The sequence below is a fragment of the Cupressus sempervirens genome, chromosome 3 (assembly GCF_028749045.1).
Source record: "Cupressus sempervirens isolate cs-2001-9-10 chromosome 3, ASM2874904v1, whole genome shotgun sequence".
In the NCBI taxonomy this organism is placed as follows: domain Eukaryota; kingdom Viridiplantae; phylum Streptophyta; class Pinopsida; order Cupressales; family Cupressaceae; genus Cupressus; species Cupressus sempervirens.
Window position 1 is genome coordinate 309,311,996 of NC_143120.1, and position 12,357 is coordinate 309,324,352.

The 12,357-nt window shown below is 39.6% G+C and overlaps 1 protein-coding gene across 1 annotated transcript in view; it reads right to left on the minus strand.

Moving 5' to 3' along the window:
- The window catches only part of UVH3 (5'-3' exonuclease family protein), a 68,805-nt gene that overhangs the window by 12,168 nt on the left and 44,280 nt on the right, over positions 1-12,357 (minus strand). The window lies entirely within an intron of this gene.

Here is a 12,357-nt window from a genome sequence, read left to right on the forward strand (position 1 = left end):
TTTCTACTAGATGGAGATGGCTAGGAACATCCCCTATCTATCTCCAATTGGATTTGGACATTGTCTCCATACCTAGTACATTGTATTCCCTAGGTGATGATTGTATTGAGGACTCCAATTTTGCAATCTGTGAGGAGTACCATCTTCTCATTGAACAAGTGTGAGAAGATGAACTCGCATAGTTATATCCATATGGAAATATTGTTAACCTAAGAAAGTTGCTCTTGTTGATGAAGAGATGAAGAACAGGTTCACTGGAGCCTAGAAATCCATATGCTAGTGAGGAAACATGAAAACCAAGGTAAGTGTGAATCAAGTTCTGTGATCTTAATGGCTTGTCAAGATCAGCTAGAGACCATAGCAATACACTTGCCCAAATGGTCCATATTCAATGGTGGCAACTTATAGCCACCCCACTCAAGCCTGGGATATACTTGCCACCAACCTGTCAAACATAGCCAGTTCCTCTACTGTTGAGAGGAACTGATCACCTATAGCTTCATCAAATTTACTAAAAAATCATGCTTACCATATTTAGAGCAAACAAGCTAGTAACTGTAAATAGCGTCTTGTGTCTCCTAGATTGCATTATGACCAAGTACACAAAGACTCTCATTCAACATAATGGGATGTTGAACCTAAGCTATCTTTATTGAATGATATGAGAAGGAACAGGTGGAATTGGTTGGTGTCCTCTTAACTAGTCAAATAGCTCAGCATCTGAATGTAAAGCACTCAAACTGAAACTACCGTTTTTCTAAACATAAAATACTTATTTCTGAAGTTAACAACAATATCCACTTGTTTACTTAATGTTTTAAGACAGATTTAGCAATAATATAATCAATGAATGAATAAAAAAACAAATACGTAGGCAAATATGACCTTCTCATTCTTATCATAAGAATGTACATGCAAGATTATGAAGTAACAAGATGGAAGCAATCAGTAACTCCAAATCTATTGCATATTTCCATGTTCTCTGTTATTATGGCTGCTCAGAAATATATAAGAATACAACAAAACAAAAAATCTGATAAACACAGCTTGCACCTTATTGGTAGTGGCAGTGTCAGAGTAAGATGGAATCAATGAAACATTTATATTCTACATTTGAGTTTTCTGCTCTGCCAGATTATAGAATCCCATAATAATATGTGTTATCTGCAATAACTTCCCAATCTGCCCTAAGGTTGTGCTCAAGTATAACAATACTTTCCTGATCGAAATGAATGCTCAAGAACAATCTAAATTCCCGCACTACACATGAAGGTGTTCCAAATGGCAATCAAGCTTCCCAAGGAACCTGTGTCTGCAACAATCTTCAATTCCCAATGAAGATCTTCAATATATCAAAGCTTTATGAGGCCCTAGGTTGCACACGTGCACATAGCCACACCCCTGGGACACGTATCCAAGTACCAGGTACTCAGTTGAGAGTATCATTGATAAGGACCTTGATTAAGATTTCTGATTTTTGTTTCATTTTTTTTTGGCGTATCAGCTTCTTGTTTATCAAGCTTAATTCAATACATCATCAGTTTGAAACTTTGATACAATACTAATTAACAGTAAACTATATCGCTGTTCAAGTCAGAAGTTTATCATTTGCAATATGCCATTGTTATAATTTATATGATTTATGATCTTCTTGTTCATGTTTAAGAGTCTGCCTTCTCTGTTAAGAATCTAAACATTTATCATATATTATTACTACTGTTTACAAGCATATTGCAAATCTGAAACTGAAAACAATACATTACATCTGCAAACTTTATCACTGTTCTTATTTTGAAAAACCATTTTCATGACTCATATTTTCAGATTTTCTATTAATATTAAATTATATTTTTTTTAAAGTTTGACATACCCAAGTACCCCCATTCCCGTGCAAAAGGCCCCTTAGTGAGTTGACTCTTACAACCTTACTAGCAATGTCAACCAAAACCAGAACAATAATCATCGCCAATATTAGTCAGTTGCCATCCTCGGAAATGCACAAGCCCAATTAGGACAAATCACATGAATACTCAGTTTAATAATTCCCAATGACACATCTCTTGTTCTCCTTAAGCAAAATAATCAAGAAGAATATCAACAGATGGTCAAAAATAGAACTAGTGCCTTCTTCGCTTTCTTTTGTTGTAAATTTGCATTGATTTTTTAAGTAAAAAAATCTGAAAATGCTTTCCACAAAGACTACGAATTCTACAGCAATGGATCATGTTGGCACCATATAGCATCCATTCCAGCATCCCAAGGCTAGGGGAGCACATCGGTATCCAGGTTTTTTCTTTGGCCAGTGCTATCTTCTCTCAACCCTTGGTCCAATTTTCTGCTCGACAACCCCTTCTGCATGAACTTTTAGGCATTATTTGTCAAAACGGCATACTTTCTGGACATCATCTGTTATTTGTATGCATAAATGCAATTCATTTTTGTGCCTTTTTTTTGGTCACTCTCTCACCCATCTCAATGATTGCTTTGGTTGTTTTCTCCTTCCAACCACATCTCTTCATACAAAAGTCATTTTATGGTGTTGGGCTGTGATTTCTTCTGCACATGCCCTTCTTTATGGGTATTTTTCTTGCCAACAGGAGAATAGTTTTTGCGTCACACAACTCCTTTTGGTCACAATATGTTAAAACTAGGTGGTTTTTGTGCCTTTCTATTGCTATTTTGACCCTCTTGCGGTTGCTTCTGCCACATACAACAAGGGTTTTGTAATGTCCTCACTTTAGCAGCTGAGCAAGTGTGTGTGCATCAACCTAGTTCTACATGGTCCCAAGAGCTAACAAAGGGTTTAAAGGGATCTTAGACTGTTTTGGCCTAGTCATCTCCAGTTTGGGCAAAAACGGAGTTAAATTACCCAGTCTTAGGCATACTTACTATTTTTAGTAAGTCAGCAGGACACAGGGGAGGCTAGATTTGGTGATTGGATTTGATACTCCTCAGCAAGAGCTTTCCGACGAGCTATCACTCGTGTTGTTCGGAGTCCAATAGCTAATATATTTTTATGCCTGAAGTATTATTAAAGTAACATTTAATTTAGTTGTAAAATATTAAAGTGTTACTTTAATATTAAATTTTATGGGAATGTGTGCAAATCAAAAGGGGCACCTAAGGGAGACATAAGTGATTATTTTAATATGTTTTATATTGCACATCTTTTATCCCACATTGCTCATGAGAGTGGAATCGACCCTTGGCGAAAGAATAAAAGGGAGCGTTAGTGGCTTCATTCGGCAGGTTGAATATGAGAAGAAATCAATGCGTGAGTTGCAGATCTGTTCTTGGCATTAGAGGATGTCTATCCTCTCTTGTGACGTTCTAGACATCATTCCCTTGGGGTTTGGCCTTTGGAATTCATTGCTATCAACTTCATTATCAAGCAGATTGGGTGCATTTCCAACTACAGCTGAGTTACTGTAGCAGTCGCATCACTATAGCAACCACGTTATTGTAGCAGCCGAGTTATTGTAGTAGTTGCATACTGTTTGCAGTAGATTTTGGAGGTATCCATTACAGTGGTATCAGAGCCTTAAGTCATGCCATCCTATGGAGGCCTTACAAGGAATTTGGAACAGCTGGATAGAGGGAAAAGTGTTTGACAAAATGTCAAGACACTAAAGTCAGAAATAAAATAGGTTTAGAATGTATGCTTGAGCATGCAATAGGGGCCATTAACTTCTGCCATACCAAAGCAACACAACAAAGATTCGGACTCACAAAGTAAGTAGTCTAATTCATCCATGTAGGTGGACATAAAATCTAGTCATACTGACACAAAGGAGATATTCTTTGAACAAGATAGCAATATGGGTGACCGAGATGACAGGAATATAGGACTAGGCGGAGGTAGGAATGTCGGTCCAGATCAGGAGGAGGTAATGCTCAGACAGTTACTGGGTAAGTTAGAGCAGGGGCAACGTATGCAACAGGAGCAGAATATGCGAATGGATATGATGTTGTAACTTATGGCTAGACAGATGCGCGTCAATATTAATCCAGGTGATGCAAACAATGGAAATGGGGGCAATGATAATAATGGAGCCCGAGGCAATAACAATGGTAACATTAATGGTAATAATAATGGACATGGCAACAATGGGAATAAGACTGATAACTTTAGACATGTTGCACACCCAGCTGAAACAGCAAGCTCGAGACCTCTTCTACCCACCGATCAGTTCAGGAGGGACTGGGAGGCTAGTGGACCGGAGTTTCAGGCGGATGTTTCCCTCAAAGATTATATTTGAGGATGAGACACATGCCTAGAGCAGGAGGGAGAAATCAAAATCTTGAGATGAGAAGGAAAGCTTTACCTTATTATGATGCTTCAAGGAAGATGATTGCACGAGCTTGGGTGCAGAAGGTATATACATACTTCCAACCGAATCGTATGCCTGAGGAGGGAGCTATCAAGTATGTGGCTATTCATTTGGATGGTCTAGTGCATGAGTGGTGGCACCATGGCATGGTAATCTTGGGGCATAATCAGATCACATCTTAACGAGGAGTTCACTAAGAGACTCATAGAGAGATTTGATACCAAAGATCCCGAGTTACAGTTTAAAGAGTTGGCACAACTCAAGCAGTGGGGATCAGTTGAGACGTATATCAATGAATTTCAAAGATTAGTTCTGTTAGTTACAGATATTTCAGAGAGGCGATTAGTAGTGTTATTTATGGACGGACTCTCAGATCCCTTGAGGGGTTGGGTCAAGGGGCATGACCCCGCTACATTACAAGAGGCCACTAAGAAGGCTCGTGACATAGCACCTTCTTTTGAGAGAAGATTTCAGGCTAAGGATTCACATTCGAAGAAGGATAAGGATAAGGACAAAAAACCTTTTTACCAGGACGCACAACCAAAAGGGGACAATAGGAAGTTGGATAATGACACTCTGAATAAGTTGAGAAGGAAGAAGTTGCGTTTTCATTGTATAGAGCCTTGAGACTTATCTCATAAGTGCCCTCTCAAGGCTAAGGCAAATCAAATGGAGCATTTTTCAGCGGAGGAGTCACAGTCAAAGGGGGAGGATCAGCACTCCGATTTGGATGAGAGTAGCACTCCGAAGGAGAATGACATTCCTAAGGATGATAGGTCATCGGCAAGATTGACGAGGGCTCAAAAGGCGATCACATTTAGGGTCAAGGGTACCATCCAGGGGCAGAAAGTGATCTCTCTCACTAAGACTGGGACTACACATAACTTCATAGATGTTGGTAGCCACGAGAGGTTTACAAACTAAGGAGCATGCTAGGTTTAGAGTCATGGTAGCTAAAGGTGACAAATTATTATGCATTTGGAAGATATCTAATCTTCACATCAAGTTTAGAGATGGCTATTAGTTGGAGAATGAGTTCTATGTAGTCGACATGGAAGACTATGATGCCATCCTCGGCATGACATGGATGGCCTCGCTAGTTGAGTTCACACTCAACCTAGCAAAACTGGAGATGAGATTCCAGCATGAGGGAAGAACTGTTGTACTCATGGGACTTTCGGACGGGAGTTGCAAAGTAGTCTCGCTGAGGACAATGCAGAGATTTTTTCAGCATAATGACATGGAGTGGGCAGCAGAATGTTTCATTATGCCAACTTCACAAGAGCCACAGGTAAAGAGTCATCCACCAAATATCCAGAGGATACTTGACAAGCATGCCAAAGTATTTGGCGATATTCCACATGGGGTTCCTCTTGACAAGGGAATAGAGCATGTTATTGAGCTCGAGGAGGGAGCCAAACCTATCATGATTACCCCCTATTGTCATGCTAAGAAACATAAGCATGTGATAGAGAAGGCAATTAAGGAGCTATTGGAGATGGGGCACATTAAGTCTTGCAAAAGCCCTTTTGCTTCAATAGTAGTTCTAGTAAAGAAGGATGGGACGATGCACATGTGCATTGATTACAAGCCACTAAATAAGAAAACAATTAAAAACAAGTATCCCATTCCTAGGATTAATGAGCTGATTGATGAGTTGCCTGGTGCACGCTTCTTCACAAAAATTGATTTACGATCCGGATACCACCAGATCAGGATGAGAGCAAAGGACATCGAGAAGACAGCCTTTTGATGTCACTATGGCCACTTCAAGTTTATGGCTTTGCCACTTGGGCTAACCAATGCACCTGCCACATTTCAAAGTTGTATGAACCAAGTGTTCAGGGGGCAGTTGAGGCATGACCTAGGAGGAGCACTTGCAGCATCTAGAGGAAGTATTATCTATTCTAGATAGAGAGTCATTGTATGCCAAGGAATCAAAATGTGAATTTGGCATGACCGAGCTCCTTTACCTTGGGCATATCATTAGTGCTGATGGTGTTCAAGTTGATCCTGAAAAGATTAGAGCTATTGTGGATTGGCCTACTCCCATAAACCTCACACAACTTAAGGGGTTCTTTGGTTTATGTGGTTTTTACAAGAGGTTTGTTAGGGGATTCTCACAGATTGTTGCACCTTTGACAAATCTCACCAAGAAAGGAGCCTTCATATGGGCAGAGGCAACGCAGAGATGTTTTGACCACCTCAAACAGGTGAAGTCATCTTGTCTGGTTCTAGCTCTACCTAATTTCATGAAGTCATTTGAACTTCAATGTGATGCTTCAGGAGACGAGATAGGAGTTGTATTCATGCAGGAGAGACACCCCATTGCATTCGAGAGTAGGAAGCTTCGAGGAGTTGAGAGGAGCTATTCTATCTACGATAGGGAAATGTTGGCCATAATGCATGCATTGGCCAAATTTCGATCATATTTGGTAGGTGGGCATTTTGTGATCAAGACTGACCACAATAGTATTTAATACTTCATGAGTCAACGTGATCTTAATGACCGGCAGTAAAAATGGGTTACTAAATTCCAGGCTTATGACTTTGATATAGAGTTTGTCAAAGGTAAGAAAAACGTAGTGGTTGATGCTTTATCTCAGAGACCACTTATGTGCTCTGATAGAGGTTTCAGGAGATTGGAGAGATCGGATTGCAGCGGAGTATGCAGGAGATGATTGGGCTTTTGGGATAGTTGCGGGCACCATTCAGGATGACAGGTATGGGATGTTGGATGGGTTGATCAAATTTCAGGACACGGTTTATTTGATCCCTACACCACAGTTTAGACAGGAGATTCTAGGGACATTTCATGATGCACCTATAGCTGGGCATCCAAGGGCCTTCAAGACCTACAGGCAAATCTGAGAGTGGTTCTCATGGAGAGGGCTCAAGGATGATGTTCAGAGGTATGTTAGGGAGTGTGCAACTTGTCAACAGAATAAGGGAGAGCACACATTTCCCGCAGGTTTACTACAGCCCTTGCCCATTTAGGACAGGAAATGGGAAAGTATTTCTATGCACTTCATTATTGGTTTACCACGAGTACAGGGAAGAGATTGTATTTATGTGGTGGTTGATAGATTGACAAAGTCTGCTCACTTCTTTGTTATTCCTTCTACTTATACAGTAGCTCAAGTGGCAAATTTATTCTTCAAAGAGGTTTTCAAGATGCATGGGATACCGAGATTTATTGTTAGTGACAAGGATAGCAAGTTCATGAGCGCCTTTTGGCACGAGTTGTTCAGGATGTGTGGTACGGATCTTACACCTAGTACGAGTTACCACCCTCAAACAGATGGGCAGACATAGATAGTAAATAAATGGGTGGAGGGCTATTTGTAGAACTATGTGACTACGCAGCAGAGAGCGTGGGTCAAGTGGTTATACATGGGGGAGTATTGTTACAATACCATATATCACATGACCATCAGGATGACTCCATTTATGGCATTGTATGGGTATGAAGCACCCAACTTCATGGATTTAGTTTTGGGAAACAACCAAGTGCCCAAAGCCAAAGACCTGTTGTAGGATAGTCAGGATATCCTAAGAGCGCTCAAGGAGAACATACAACAAACTCAAAATCAGCAGAAGTTGTATGCTGATCAGCATAGGGTAGAGCGTAGTTTCGAGGCAAGGGATATGGTGTATTTGAGGCTACAGCCATACAGGAAGACATCGCTTGGAGCGAAGAAGCTGAAGCCTAGATTTTATGGCCCCTGCAGGGTGATTCGTAGAGTGGGCAAAGTCACCTATGAGCTTGAGCTTCTAGAGGGCATTCGGGTGCACAATGTATTTCATGTTTCGAGGCTTAAGAAAATCATTGGTCAGAGTATAGTTCCTTCTACAAATTTATCCCCTTTGGATGAGGAGGGGAAGCTCATGTTAGTACTTGAGGCTATTATGGACACCCGAGAGAGGAAACTCATAACCAGGATAGTGAAGGAGTATTTGGTCAAATGGAAAGACCTATCGAAGGAGGATGCTACATGGGAGAGTGAGCAGGTTATTCAACAAGCTAGACTGAGATTGCTTGAGGACAAGCAATTTCAAGGGGAGCAGACTGTAATGTCCCCACTTTAGCAGTTGACCAAGTGTGTATGCATTAGCCTAGTTCTACATGGTCTCGAGGGCTAACAAAGGGTTTAAAGAGATCTTAGACTATTTTGGCCTAGTCATCACCAGTTTGGGCCAAAACAGAGTTGATTTACTCGATCTCAAGCATGCTTACTAATTTTTGTGAGTCAGTAAGACATAGGGGAGGCTAGTTTTGGTGATTGGATTTAATACTCCTCGGTGAGAGTTTTCCAACGAGCTATCACTCATGCTGTTCAATGTCCGATAGCTAATAAATTTTTATGCCAAAAGTATTATTTAACATTTAAATTAGTGTAAAATATTAAAGTGTTACTTTAATATTAAATTTTATGGGAATGTGTGCAATTCAAAAGGGGCGCGCGCCTAAGGGAGACATAAGTGATTATTTTAATATGTTTTATATTGCACATCTTTTATCCCACATTGCTCATGAGAGTGGAATCGACCCTTGGAGAAAGAATAAAAGGGAGCAATAGGAGCTTCATTCAGCAGGCTGACTATGAGAAGAAATCAATGCGTGAGTTGCAGATCCGTTCTTGGCATTAGAGGACGTCTATCCTCTCTTGTGGCATTCTAGACGTCAATCCCTTGGGGTTTGGCCTTTGGAATTCATTGCTATCCGCTTCATTATCAAGCAGATTGGGTGCATTTTTAGCTATAGCTGAGTTACTGTAGCAGTCGCCTCACTGTAGTAGCCATGTAAATGTAGCAATTGAGTTACTGTAGTAGTTACATACTGCTTGCAGCAGATTTTGGGGGTATCCATTACAGGTTTTTTCTAACAAACTTGCACTTTTTGTTCAAAGGTTGCATATTCTCTTTAGATGTCTAGGGTTTGTACCATAAACCTTTTTTTTTTATTGGATTTAGATTCTTGGGTTTTCCAAAACCTCAACTGGGTTGCCTTCAAGTTTTTCTGGGTGTCTCAATTTTTGTGCCTCAATTCTGTGTCGGCCATTTTTTATTTATTTACAAATTCTTAATATGTTTTACAAGACGTCAACTAGGTTGCCTTTAGATTTTCTTGGGTATCTCAATTTTTGTACCTTGAATTTTGTGCCAATAGATTCACATTGAAATTTGTGCCTATTACCTAACTCTTATGAGCACATTTAAATTTGTGAATTTATCCATCTAGGTTTCTCTTTTAGTACCTTGAAAAATGTGCAATGGCATCTTTGACCAACATTGCAGTCAAAAATTCAATGGCAAAAATTAGAACACATGGAAGCAATGCATGGTGGCAATCTCTAAATACATGTGCCCTAACAAGATTGTATTTGGCATGACTACTATTCTTGCAAATGAAGGCAAAGAGCATAGCAAAATTGAGAAGTTGCCATGCTCATCAAACTTTTTGTCACAGATAATCAGCTTCCATAGGCTCCTTCCAATAAGACAGTTGCAAAAATTTGGAGCCATCTGAAAGGTTTGCAAGAAACCTCGGAAAGGAGTCGTGCACTTTATCTAAAGAACATGCTCTTTTTGACCATGATGGATGAGCAGGTATCCCTATAAGAGCATATCAATAAAATCAAGGATATTCATGATCAATTGGAAGCCATTAGACGTAAAATGAAAGAAGACATGGTGGTGATCAACCTGAGACGACTCATCTTCCTATGAGCAAATTGTTGGAACTCTCAACATTACTTCCACTAGTTTTGATGTTCCATCTTTTGGTCTCTGTATCATGCTTCTACAACAACATTTCTAAAAACAACAGTTTGGCAATGGTACCAGCCTTATTAGCTAAATTCTCGGGCGACTATCATTTATCTCAATCTTCTCAGCAGAACCCTTATGCTCAATCATCAAAAGGCCAAAGAAAAAAAAATATTCAATGCAACTATTGCCATAAGTTTGGTCATATGAAGTTGGAGTGTGGGAAATGCTTAGCAGCTCAAGCCAAGTAGTCTAGATCACATCCTCAAGCACATGTTGCAGAGCACACTGAGCCAAGTGAATTTTCCTTTTAGACCTTCATGGCTAAAAGACTTGCAAATCATGTAAAATCTTTTACCTAGTATATTGATTCAAGTGTCTCCCACCACTTCACTCATTGTCGAGATTCCAAAAGTTTCTATCAATTCTTAATTTAGCTATTTTTGGAGAAGAGTACATATGCAAAAGTTTATATCAATTCTTAATCTAGAGGAAGGAAACTGACTTTCCTTGATGTGTACTATGTTCCAAGCATGGAACTCCATCTTCTCTCCCTTAGTCAAATTCCAAGACATTATCCTCAATATCATTAATCAAGAAACTCAATCCACAATTGTCATCAGTATTGAAGATCGTGGTCTTTTAAAACTTGTTGACTCTTGGGATTCTTAGGAGCTTGCTATGGCAGCCCATTGCTCCTCTATTAGCACACTCTGGCAATAGCATTATGGGCACTTGAATGTGCACCATCTTTCCCAGCTTGTTCAGGAAGATCTTGCCATTGAACTGTCGGAGATTTAGACCCACAAACTTGGAGTTTGTGGAGCATGTCAGGCTAGGAAGCAACATCACACTCTTTTTTTCAGATCACAACTCCTAGAGAGCTTCTAAGATATTACAACAATGTTGATGTTTGTGGACCTTTGACTATTACCTTTGTTAAAAGGTCCACGTATTTTTCAATTTTTGTTGATGATTTCAGTCGTAAAATGTTGATATGTTTCCTTCATCAAAAATCAAGTGTTTTTTGTATTTCAAAAGTTCAAATCATTTGTAGAAAAAGAGTATAATCTACAAATTATTAATCTTAGAATTGACAATGATGGAGAGGACAATGGGGGAGAGTTTTTCTCCTTTGCCTTCTCCCATTTTTGTGATCAACATGACATAAAGCACCAATTAACAACACCCTACACTCAACAAAATGATGTCGAGGTCGGATTCAGGTTCGAGGATCTGATTCGTGGATTTGTGAAAAGAAATTCCCATTATGATTCATAAGGATTTGCGAGTGTGTGTGCATATATATATATGTGTGTGTGTGTGTGTGTGTGTGTGTGTGCATTGAATATAATTAAATATATATATGGACTCGTGTGAACTTATTTCAAGTTTGACCTGCAGGTCCTGGGGATTCACATAGATTCATGTTAGAATCTCTTGGGTCCATATGGATTCGTGAATAAATGTGTCTAATTCTCCCAAGTCAGCATGGACTCATGACAGATTTGTGTCGGATTCTCCCAGGTCAGAATGTATTCATGATGGATTCGTATCAAAAAAATTCGGGTCAGTGTGGAATCGTGACAAATTTGTGCCAAATTTGTACAAGGTCCAGATTGGACCCTATTGGTTCATCCGGATTTGCAACCCGTCTGCAAATTTGGACGAACTCACAAGATCAAATTCGAACCCTATGTGAATCCAGTAGGTACTTATTCATGAATCCAAACCCGGATCCAATTTGGGGCCCAGATGCGCAAATCCGATAACTAAGATTTTAAAGGTTTTGTTGAATGTCAATGATCCTTCCTCTACAAACCACACTGAGGAATCTTTCATGCATTGGGAAGTTGATAATGTTGACACCCCTGTGATCATTGCCTCTCCCTTTATTATAAGTGATATCATTGAAGGGTCCTCTAATTTTGTCATGACCCACAGCTCAAAGGACAATCCCATGAAGAAAGCTCCACTTTTGAACCATAAACAAAAGAATCTCAAAACATGTAACTCAAAAAAGAACTGTAGAGCGGGAAGAAAGAGAGATAAAGAAAAGGTGAAGATGATTAGAGAATTACTCGAGTAATCCAATGCCATTTGCACATTAAATTCCTACTTCTCTACTCCCCATAGATATTGCCATTGCATAGAATACTTTCATTGATTTCTCAATTAGGAGCATAAAGCTATGTTTTTCCTTCACGAAATGAAACTCTGTAGATTTAATGTCTTCCCTCATCTCTGAGCTTTCAAT